The following is a 10,126-nucleotide window of genomic DNA, read 5'->3' as shown; positions in this document are numbered from 1 at the left end:
CCCTCCCTCATCACCTCCCTTTTAATAAAGATACATTTGACCCTCCTCTTTAAGTTCATTAAACCCAACCCCCCCTGACGCACAGGTAACATTACTACATCCCTTCTAAGCTAATCACAACCTGAACCCCACAAAAATTTAAAAACCCCTCTAAGTATAGTTGCAATTGCCGTCCCCGTTAAAGGGAATACGGCAGCCACATGCCAAACCTTGCTATACAATAAAACGTTAATTACAATGGCACGCTGCACAAGGGTCAAATGATAAGGCCGCAATGCTCCCAATCGACCCAGTATCCTTTCTACCAACCTGACCGAATTATTAACACGTGCAACCTCAAGATCATCTGCATAGATTAGACCACAAATTTTTAATGACATCACCCGCTTCTTTACGACTGCACTACCCCACTCGACCCGCTCCCCCCAAGTTCCTAACCCCATAACCATGGACTTCTCCGAATTTACCCTCATACCAGTTGCACATGCAAACGTGTCGACCACTCCATCTAAGGCGTTTATGGACATCCCCTCTCTAACCAATACAGTGGTATCATCTACATACCCTATGAGAACAGGCCAAACGCCCCCAGTACCCCCCCCAACCCCTTCACTAACGCCCATATGGCGCTCCACCATTCTATAAAAGGGGTCCTGTATGCATGCAAATAAAAGCTGTGACATAGGACACCCCTGTCTAAGACCTCTGCCCATTACAATCCTCCCCCCTAATCTTCCATTAATCTGTACTCTCACCATTGCCCCTCTATATAACGCCTCTACCCATCCCACTATTTCTTCCCCATAGCCCTGTTTCCTAAGGATAGCTCTCAACGCCTCTCGCTCCACCCTATCATAAGCTCCTTGCCAGTCTAGTGCAACCAAACCCCCCCTTCCCCCCCCCTTTTTCTTCCACGAAATCCCTTAAAAGACCATGTCCCACCCCCATAGACCTACCTGGCAACCCAAACTGGGTTTCCGATACAACCCTCCCTACAACACACTTGAGCCTATTTCCTAAAATTTTTGCAAATAACTTATAATCCGCGCATAACAACGATATTGTTCTATAGTCCCTGAGCGAACGCTGTTCCTTACCCTTCGGTACCAAAACTACTACAGCTGTTGCCTGTCTTTCACCCAACCTTCCCCTTACCTTCATCAAGTTCAGTAACCTCACCAAAAAACCTTTTATTAACTCCCAATGCTGTTGATAAAACTCCGCCGGCAGTCCATCGATTCCCGGTGCTTTGCCCTTTCGCATGGCACTCAAAGCTCTCCATATTTCCCCCTCAGTTATGTCCCCCCCCAAAGCTTCCCTATCACTGTGTCCTAACCTACATGGCACACTTCCACACACCCTCTCTAAATCCCCTAATCCTACCCCTTCCTCCCGCCAATACTTTTCGTACCACGTATCCGCAAACAACCCCATCCCATCCGTAGTGTGGATAACCTGACCCGCCCTATACCCTCCCACCGACTCAAGAACCTCCAAACATGGAATAGCTGTTGCCTGCTGACGTTGTTTTTGTCTGCGCAACACACACGAAGACGGCCTATCTCCCCATAACACCTCCTCCACCCCCGCCATTACTCTCACCGCTTGGAACCGCTCGTCCTGAATTTCCCGCAACCGCTCTTTAAGTATCATAATGTCGTCCATCGGACAGACACCCTCTACTGTCCCTTTTACATAACCCCGTAACCTGTCCTCCAAATAATTAATCAACCCAAATTTTAAAGAATTAATCCTTTTCCCCTCCCTCACATAATAATGCCGAATCCGGTCCTTAGCCACACCATCCCACCACGTCACCACGTCCTCCACACCTTGTACCTCCTCAGTTAATCTCTCCCACAGCTCCGTAAAACCCCCCAACCCCTCCTCATCTTCCAACAGACTCGTATTTAATTTCCAATATCCCCTAGAGATACAAGCTAGAGAATCCCACTCTACTTCTGCGACAACCGCCCTATGATCTGAAAAAGCTAGTTCAATAGTACGGACAGACGTTGACAATACCTTATGAGATATATACAACCTGTCTAACCTAGCTGCGTAACCTCGCCTCACGAAAGTATGCTCCACCTCCCACGCTCCCCCACCTACCACATCCCTCAACTGAACGTCCACCAAAAGATTGCGTAATGCTGTCAACATATGCCCCGCCCCTCGTGGTTCCACATCCGCTCTCCTGATCACACAATTCCAGTCCCCACCTACGATGGCCACTTCAGGTAAACCACGGAAAGCAAAAACTAGATCACACACAAAATCCCTCTTGACTTTCATATCATTTTCAGCTGGTGCATACACACTTACAAAGGTTACCCTCTGCCCCATCCACCACCCATCCACACGCAACACCCTCCCCCCCCCACCCCCTTCACGTCTTTGCAACACAAACGGGCTCGCCTCCTTTATCAATAAACCCACACCACCTTTCAAATGTGCCGATGGCAGAGTCAACACCGTATACCCGTCCACCTCGAGCACTCTACCCTCCCTGAAATTATGCTCCTGTAGAAAGACTACGTCCACTCTGTATCGACGTAAGAGCATACGAAAGCATTCCCTCTTCACACCAGTACACAGTCCATTCACATTCACAGTCATGCACTTAAGGCCTTTCTAAAGCTTCCAACCCTTTCTCCTCTCACCCTTCCCAGGGCCTCTTGCCCCAGGGTCAACATGTGGTTTGTCACCATCCACCCCCCCCCACTCTTCGATGCCTCTTATCCTGGCTGTCACGAGAATATACATCCTTCCTCCCAGACCTCTGCGCGGGCGTCAGGACATCATCTGAGTCTGACGCAGCCGCCCTCTTCCTCGTAACACTCTCTACCGCCATACTGTCTACCGAAGATTCCTCACAGTGAACATCAACCTCTACTGTGACCTGTCGCACAGAGCTTGGTGACTCCTCTCTGTGCCTGCAGTTGTCCTTCCTTCCCGTGCCTGTCCCGCCACACTCTCCTTTCAACTCAGGCACCATTTCACGGACCAAGCCATTATCCTCGCCCGAAGAAGGTAAAGTTTTCAATACCTCGTCGAGCTCCTCCTCCAGCTCTTGCACCTCCTGCTGAATGAGCACTTCCTCCCCCGTCACCGGCAAAGTGGCCATTTTCGGCTCCACACAACTCGTGCCCCGCCCAACATGCACCACAAGAGACTCTTCTACAATTTCACTCCACAGACGGCCATCTCCTCGGTTTCCTTTGGAATTCTCCTCTACGACATCCACACCTGTAACTGGTGCACCACCTGTTTGCGCCGGCGCCCTCCACTGCCTCCCACACGTCGCCGCCATATGGTCATACTCTCCACACAACCTGCATGTCCGTCGCTGCCCAGCATACGCCACTAGAATTTGGGTCCTAAACTCCGGCATCACGACATATGACGGGATCGGGTGCCTCAGTGTCATTTTGAGGGAGAATGTACCCTCCGGACGTCCCACGTACGCACCTGCCGCCCACTTGCCTTGGGTTGCCAGATGCACGGTACCATAAGCTGCAAACACCTTCCGTAAGTCCTCCTCGTCAGCCTCGAAGGGGACATTGCGCAACTTCACCCACGTATAGTGGCGAGAAACGTCTATGAGTCGCACTTTGACAGCTGGAGTTACATCAATACTCACATGCTCAAATTTCGTCACTAACGACTCGTACACAGCCGTCGAATTTAACTTGACGAATAGACGATAGGCCCCATTCAGGGCCACACCATAAACCTCATCATCCTGCACTCCGTACGTTTCCCTGATGATTGCCGGAAGTAACACCTGCGCCGTAGAGGGGGAAATCGCCCCACGAAGCAGCTCCACGCCGACAGTGTTCACCCTACGTCGGATACTCAGCGCCATATTGTTGCTATGAGAGCTCTCCTGACAAAACAGCAGAGGGGTGCTGTGCACAACCGCACTCCACCGCAGTCAGGTTGGGAAGGTTAGTAGAGATGAGTAGGAAACCAGAAGTGATGCAAGGGGTGGCGGTATACCCTTTGTATGATTGGGGTACGATTTGGCATGATTTCCAGAAACTTAGATTAATGCCTAGGGTAAGGGAGTTAGTTTATAGGTTTGTAATGGGGATTTTAGCGTCAAAGCAGGCTTTGTGTGTGATGGGTTTGGTAAAGGAAGCGAAATGCGAACATTGTGAGGAATCGGAAACCGCTTTTCATGCCGTATATTTTTGTAGGGAGTTGGGGCAAGTACGGGTGTGGCTGGCTAGAGTCTTCAAGTTAATGGGTGGTGGCAATGTAGAGATCCTGCGTGCCCTAACTTTAGAGGTAAGGGGGGTGTCTGAGGTTGTAAAGAGAGCCATTCTGTACATTGTGACAGATTTCTTGTTTTATTCCTGGAGCTTGAAGGAAAAAGGTGGGGGGATTAGGGTAAGGGCTATTGCGGCAGGAATTTATCGCACGGTATGCAGAAATAAACTCATTTATGGTAACAGGTGGGCGACTGCGTTCCCGGAGGCATATAGAAATATAACGGTAAGGGGACTCAGTAATTTGGCTACTTAAGTACTAAGGGACCATTTTCCTTTTCTAGAGCGAGTTATGACCATAATGAAGGATATGTAAATGTGGTAGGATTGTCATGAGAGTTGTATGGGAGGGGATGACATGTTAGATGTGGTATAATTGTAGAGTTTTCTTGTGTGTGAATGTTTTAGTTTAACCATGTGTTGAAAGACAAGAGGTCATTGATGATCAAAGTTTTAATAAGGTAAATGATCTTTGTCAGTGAGACAACTACAAGAAGGAACACTCAAAGCATTGTTAACACACTAATAATAATGGGCTATGTAACATGAGTGTGTATCTTTGTTATTTTAATAGTGTTTAGTTTCTCTGTGGTAAGGTGTGGAAATGGCTATTTTGTCACCTTTATTATATTGTAATTTTTGAGCTGTTTAGTATTATGTCTTTGTGTATAAAGTTTAATATACAATATTAATGAGTGTGCAACGAATTGGATTATATGAGAATGTCTTTGTATATAAAGTTTCATATATAATGTAAATAAGTGTGACATTCTTAGGATAATATTACCTTTTGTGTTATAAGATACTGGCTGTATTTTATGGATATAATAAACCCACCTGTATGTTCAGGTGTGGGCTGTTTTTAGTTACATGTATGTTGTGTGTGCTGGTTGGGCACTTTGGAGGGGGAATTAAGCATTTACAGTTGAACGTGTTTTTCTTATGTATAAGTTTAGTGCTGGGATAAGGAATGTGAAGTTGTTTGTTTTTATTATTTAATGGATTATGTTTCTTTGTTTATGTAACCTAAATATAGCACAAATGTATGATGTGTATTGTGTTTTTTATATAAAATAAAAAAAAAATGTGTGGACAGTGGAATAATAAGAATAATTATTGTATAACGGTTGATTAAGGGTTAGCGGAGATAATGAAAATAATGAAGAGGGTAGCGTTAAGGAGTTGATCAGTTCTGGAGCTGAAGCGACTCTTAATATCTTCCAAAATATATTAGACGAATACACAAATGAAAATAATAATAATAATAATAATAATAATAATAATAATAATTTAGTTATTTCTATAAGTGCATGACACAACTTATACAGAATGAGCAAGGTGTATATAACATGGACCAGCAGACCTACTGCAGTGCTCTAGTAAGTACAGTTATACCTAGCAACGCATGTGTAAATTAACATGACTCACGAAATCGTAATGACACGATTGCAAACAAACCATACCACGGGTTCAAATCCCGCCCGTGGTATGGTTTTTTTTGTGTAAATTATCTGGGACACTAACAAAAATTCGGACAAACTGATTTACTTCCATTGGGGTCCTGTAGTATCTTACTGAAAGGGCAATGAAGTGATGCGATAACGTCAGGTAGCTGGAAAAAAAAAGACATAAAATGCAAACACAAGGATATTTTATTGGACAAGCTTCGTTCCTGGGACCTTGCTAACTCCATATATACACACTAACACACAACGGAATCATGGGACAAACATCGTCCTTCCTACCACCAGGTGCGGCAGTCACCTGAGTCATACATGTTTGTTACCCGTGTGTACACAGGCTATCACCGAGAGGCTTATTTTTCTTAGCGTATATGTGTTGCAAGTTTAATTTCCTATACAGGATTAAAAGTATTCTTGTCTGGTGGTTATAAGGTTTTAAGAATATAAGAAAGGAGTACTGCAGTAGGCCTGCTGGCCCATGCTCGGCAGGTCCAAATCACCTACTGGCCTAAGCTAGTTTGGTCCAAGTCACATCTAGTTAAGAAGGAAGGAGCACTGCATCAGATTTATTTTTTTTATATTTTATTTAAAACATTATAAATTACAAGGTTGTATAAAATATTAAATAACACCACAATACAAGATCTGTACAAGATTACTTAGAATCATACCACAAGTGCAGAAGAAAAATTTGAAACCTAATACAAAATAGAAATGTGTAACAAACACTCAAAAGACATACATACCATACACTGACACACATTATATTAATGATAAAATATCTGACACATACACACAAAACTGTTGGGGGGCGCCCCCCCCATTAAAACCCATCTATAAATACGTCCACATCATTCGCACACTTAATGATCATAGCAGTGATCAAACATTAGTTTATGTAACTTTTATATAGATATGCAACTGTTTATGAGATTTTACTTAAAAACAAACTTGCATTTATTCTAAAACATGACTCCATAACAAAAATAAACATTGAAAGTACACGATCACATAAATCATCAACAACTACAAAATTTATACAGCATATGTATAATCTTGGAACCTTTTGGTCGCAGACGAATTACTCACAGCAGATTCCACAGAATGGTTAAGTATTTATAATAGGAGAAATCCAGACATTTTCCAAATAATGAATTTGTAATGTGTCTCTTTAAAAGCTTTATGCAGTAAAGGGGAAAAGTCACAACATACTCACACTGAAATATTCATTGCTACAAAATAACTGGATATAACTAATTATTATATCATTACATCTAACCAAGCTTACCGAACAACTATTACACCATACGCCACACCTTTACTTATCATACCCCGGCCGGGATTGAACCCGCGGTCAGAGAGTCTCAAAACTCCAGCCCGTCGCGTTAGCCACTATCTAAAGCATCACTCACGCCCACGCATACCTCAAGAAGCCAGCCTCATTTCACCCCTTAAGATTGCAACGCCCATAAGTCCCTGATGGGGAAGCTACGATATCCTTCCGAAAAGGTTAAATGCCACCTGCTCCCAGTGATGTCCTTATTCCTCTGTTGCGTCCCATAAAATATCGCTGCCAGTGCCCTGATTCTCTCCCTTACTGACACATGTCTGTAAACCCATGACGTATATACAAAGTCTGTGACTAGATAACCCATTGCGTTCTGTACCGGCAACCCCCCCCCCACATCTAAACTTAATACTCTTAAAACGCTAATCCCACCTCCACCCACCATACGTAAAACCCTACTAAACCACTCCCTCACTGGTTCCAACCTTGCACAAAAAAATACCGCATGAAAGACAGTGTCAATGTCCCCACACACACAACACTCCCCACCCTCCTGCACACGCCTATTTGCCAACACTTCTCCAGACGGCAATATATTGTGGAGAAATTTAAACATTATCTTCCTTACCATTGCCTTCAATCGTAACCCTTTTAAACGGCCCCATATATCACTCCACGCATACATCGGATGTATACCTTCCACCTTAACAACCACCTCCCTACCACCCACCTGAGCCAGTCTTCCTATCTTGACCCTGCGTGGGTCCCGTGCATAAATTAATAACCTCAACATTCCCTCACACATCTGGACATCTCTACCCCTCATCCAACGCTCCAAATCCCTTCAAACCAATGCCAAACCTGTGCCTGCAACCCTACCCTCCCTCAAATAACTGTGTTTAACATACATGCCCAACATCCTTTGATGCAACGCCATTAACCCCAGCCCTCCCCGGCATGCCGGAAGACACACATCTCTCGATAACCAGTCACATCCCGAACCCCAAATATATCGATATACACGCTTCAACAGACGCTTCTCATCGCACAGATTTAATGGATATATACCTACCACATGCTACAGCTTACCATACAAAAGCACATTCACCACAATAGCACACTGATGTAACGTCAGTCCTCCTGTACGCAATCCCGCCAATCTACCCAGACCCCTATCCACAGCTTCTCTCGAATTCACCTCCCTCGCCTCCTGAAGGTTTCCCATATGAACAACCCCACACACCTTAATTTGACACACCAGGGGCCAGCCTTCTTCCTGTCCTAGAGCCCCACCCACGCCATCCCCCACCCTCATAAGCATAGACATTTCCCTATTAACCATCATCCCTGTTGCCCTTCTGAAACGTTCCACTAATTCACCCACCTTTCGTAAGTCATGTGACCTCCTAAATAGAACCGTGGTATCATCCACATAACCCACGATCCCTGGTTCCACCGCCACTTCATCTCTCTTCACTCCCTCCCTCACACTCCCTCGCACAGCCCTATAGAACGGATCCTGAATCAACGCGAAGAGAAGCTGCGACACAGGGCACCCTTGCCTCAAGCCCCTTTCCATCCTAACTAGTTTTCCTAGCCTACCATTTACCTGCACCCGTACCATTGCCTGCTCATACAACACCTTTGCCCAACTGACGATTTTCTTCCCAAACACTTGCCACTGGATTAACTTCCACAGTGCCTCATGCTCCACACAATCATATGCTGCATGCCAATCCAATGCTAAAACCCCACCTTTATTTCCCCCCTCCCACTTTCGTCTATAAACCTACGTATGATCCCTTGCCCCACACACGTTGATCGCCCAGGCACACCTTATTGACCCTCATCCAAAACTTTGTCAAGAACCCTTTTCATCCTATTCCCTAACATTTTAGCAAAGATCTTGTAATCACCACACATTAAAGATATCGATCGATAATCATGTACGTGATCACAAGCCTTCTTTTTCGGAACCATGACCACCACACCCGTACGTTGCTGTTCCCCCAATCTACCTTTGGTTTTCATAGCATTAAATAAAACCACTAAAAATTCACCCAAACATTCCCAGTTTTCCTTATAAAAATCACAAGGAATACCATCAATCCCCGGCGATTTTCCCACACTCATACTCTCCACTGCCAATCTAATCTCCTCCTCGTTTATAGGTCCACTCAGATTCAACCGATCCTTATGCTCGAGATTACAACATACCCATGCACCCATTTCCCCTAGCACCTCATTATTAACCCCCACTCTTTTGCCATGCATCTCGTACCATGCATCCACGTAGCAACCCATACCCTCTGTTGACATGAGTACCTGCCCCTGACGATACCCCTCCAATTGCTCTTGGACACTTAAGCTCATTAATTCCATCGCCCTGCGACGTTTTCCCTGCTCTCTCAAGACATATGCCGAAGGACAGTCACCCCATAAAACCTCATCTATTCCTCCCGCGATTCGTGCCACATCAAATTCATGATTTTGAATGTCCCTAATCAATTGTTTTAAACCCTCAATCTCAGCCACCGGATATGCCCCCTGTCCCATATAGCATTCCTGCAGTTGACCTTCCAGGTAATGTAAAACACCATATTGAAATCTCCGCTCTTCCTTTCCCTGCTTCTGATAAAAATCCCTCACCTTCCCCTTACCGACCGTGTCCCACCCTACAGTCTACCCACCATCTCCTCCAAGCACTCTCAAAAGATTCCCTCCCACCCCTTTAGCGCAATAACCCAACATTCAACTTCCAATAACCCCTGAAACGCTTTGGCAATCCCTCCCAATCCAAGTCCACCAGAACCCCTCTATGATCAGAGAAGCTCACATTCAATGCACTAACACTGCTTACCCTCACACCCCGAGAAACATAGATTCGATCCAGCCTCGCCGCATAATCTCGCCTAATGAACGTATGCATGACCCCACCCACTTCCTCCCCTCCCACATCCACTACATGCACACCTCACAACAAATCCCCTAAATACCCCGAAAAAAAACCTTCCTCTAGGTTCTACGTCCTTACGTTGAACAATACAGTTCCAATCACCTCCTAGAATCGTTACGACTGGCAGCGATCTTAAATGGTAAAC

This window comes from Cherax quadricarinatus, chromosome 67 (genome assembly GCF_038502225.1).
Source record: "Cherax quadricarinatus isolate ZL_2023a chromosome 67, ASM3850222v1, whole genome shotgun sequence".
Classification (NCBI taxonomy): domain Eukaryota; kingdom Metazoa; phylum Arthropoda; class Malacostraca; order Decapoda; family Parastacidae; genus Cherax; species Cherax quadricarinatus.
Note: the sequence above shows the minus strand (reverse complement) of the source record.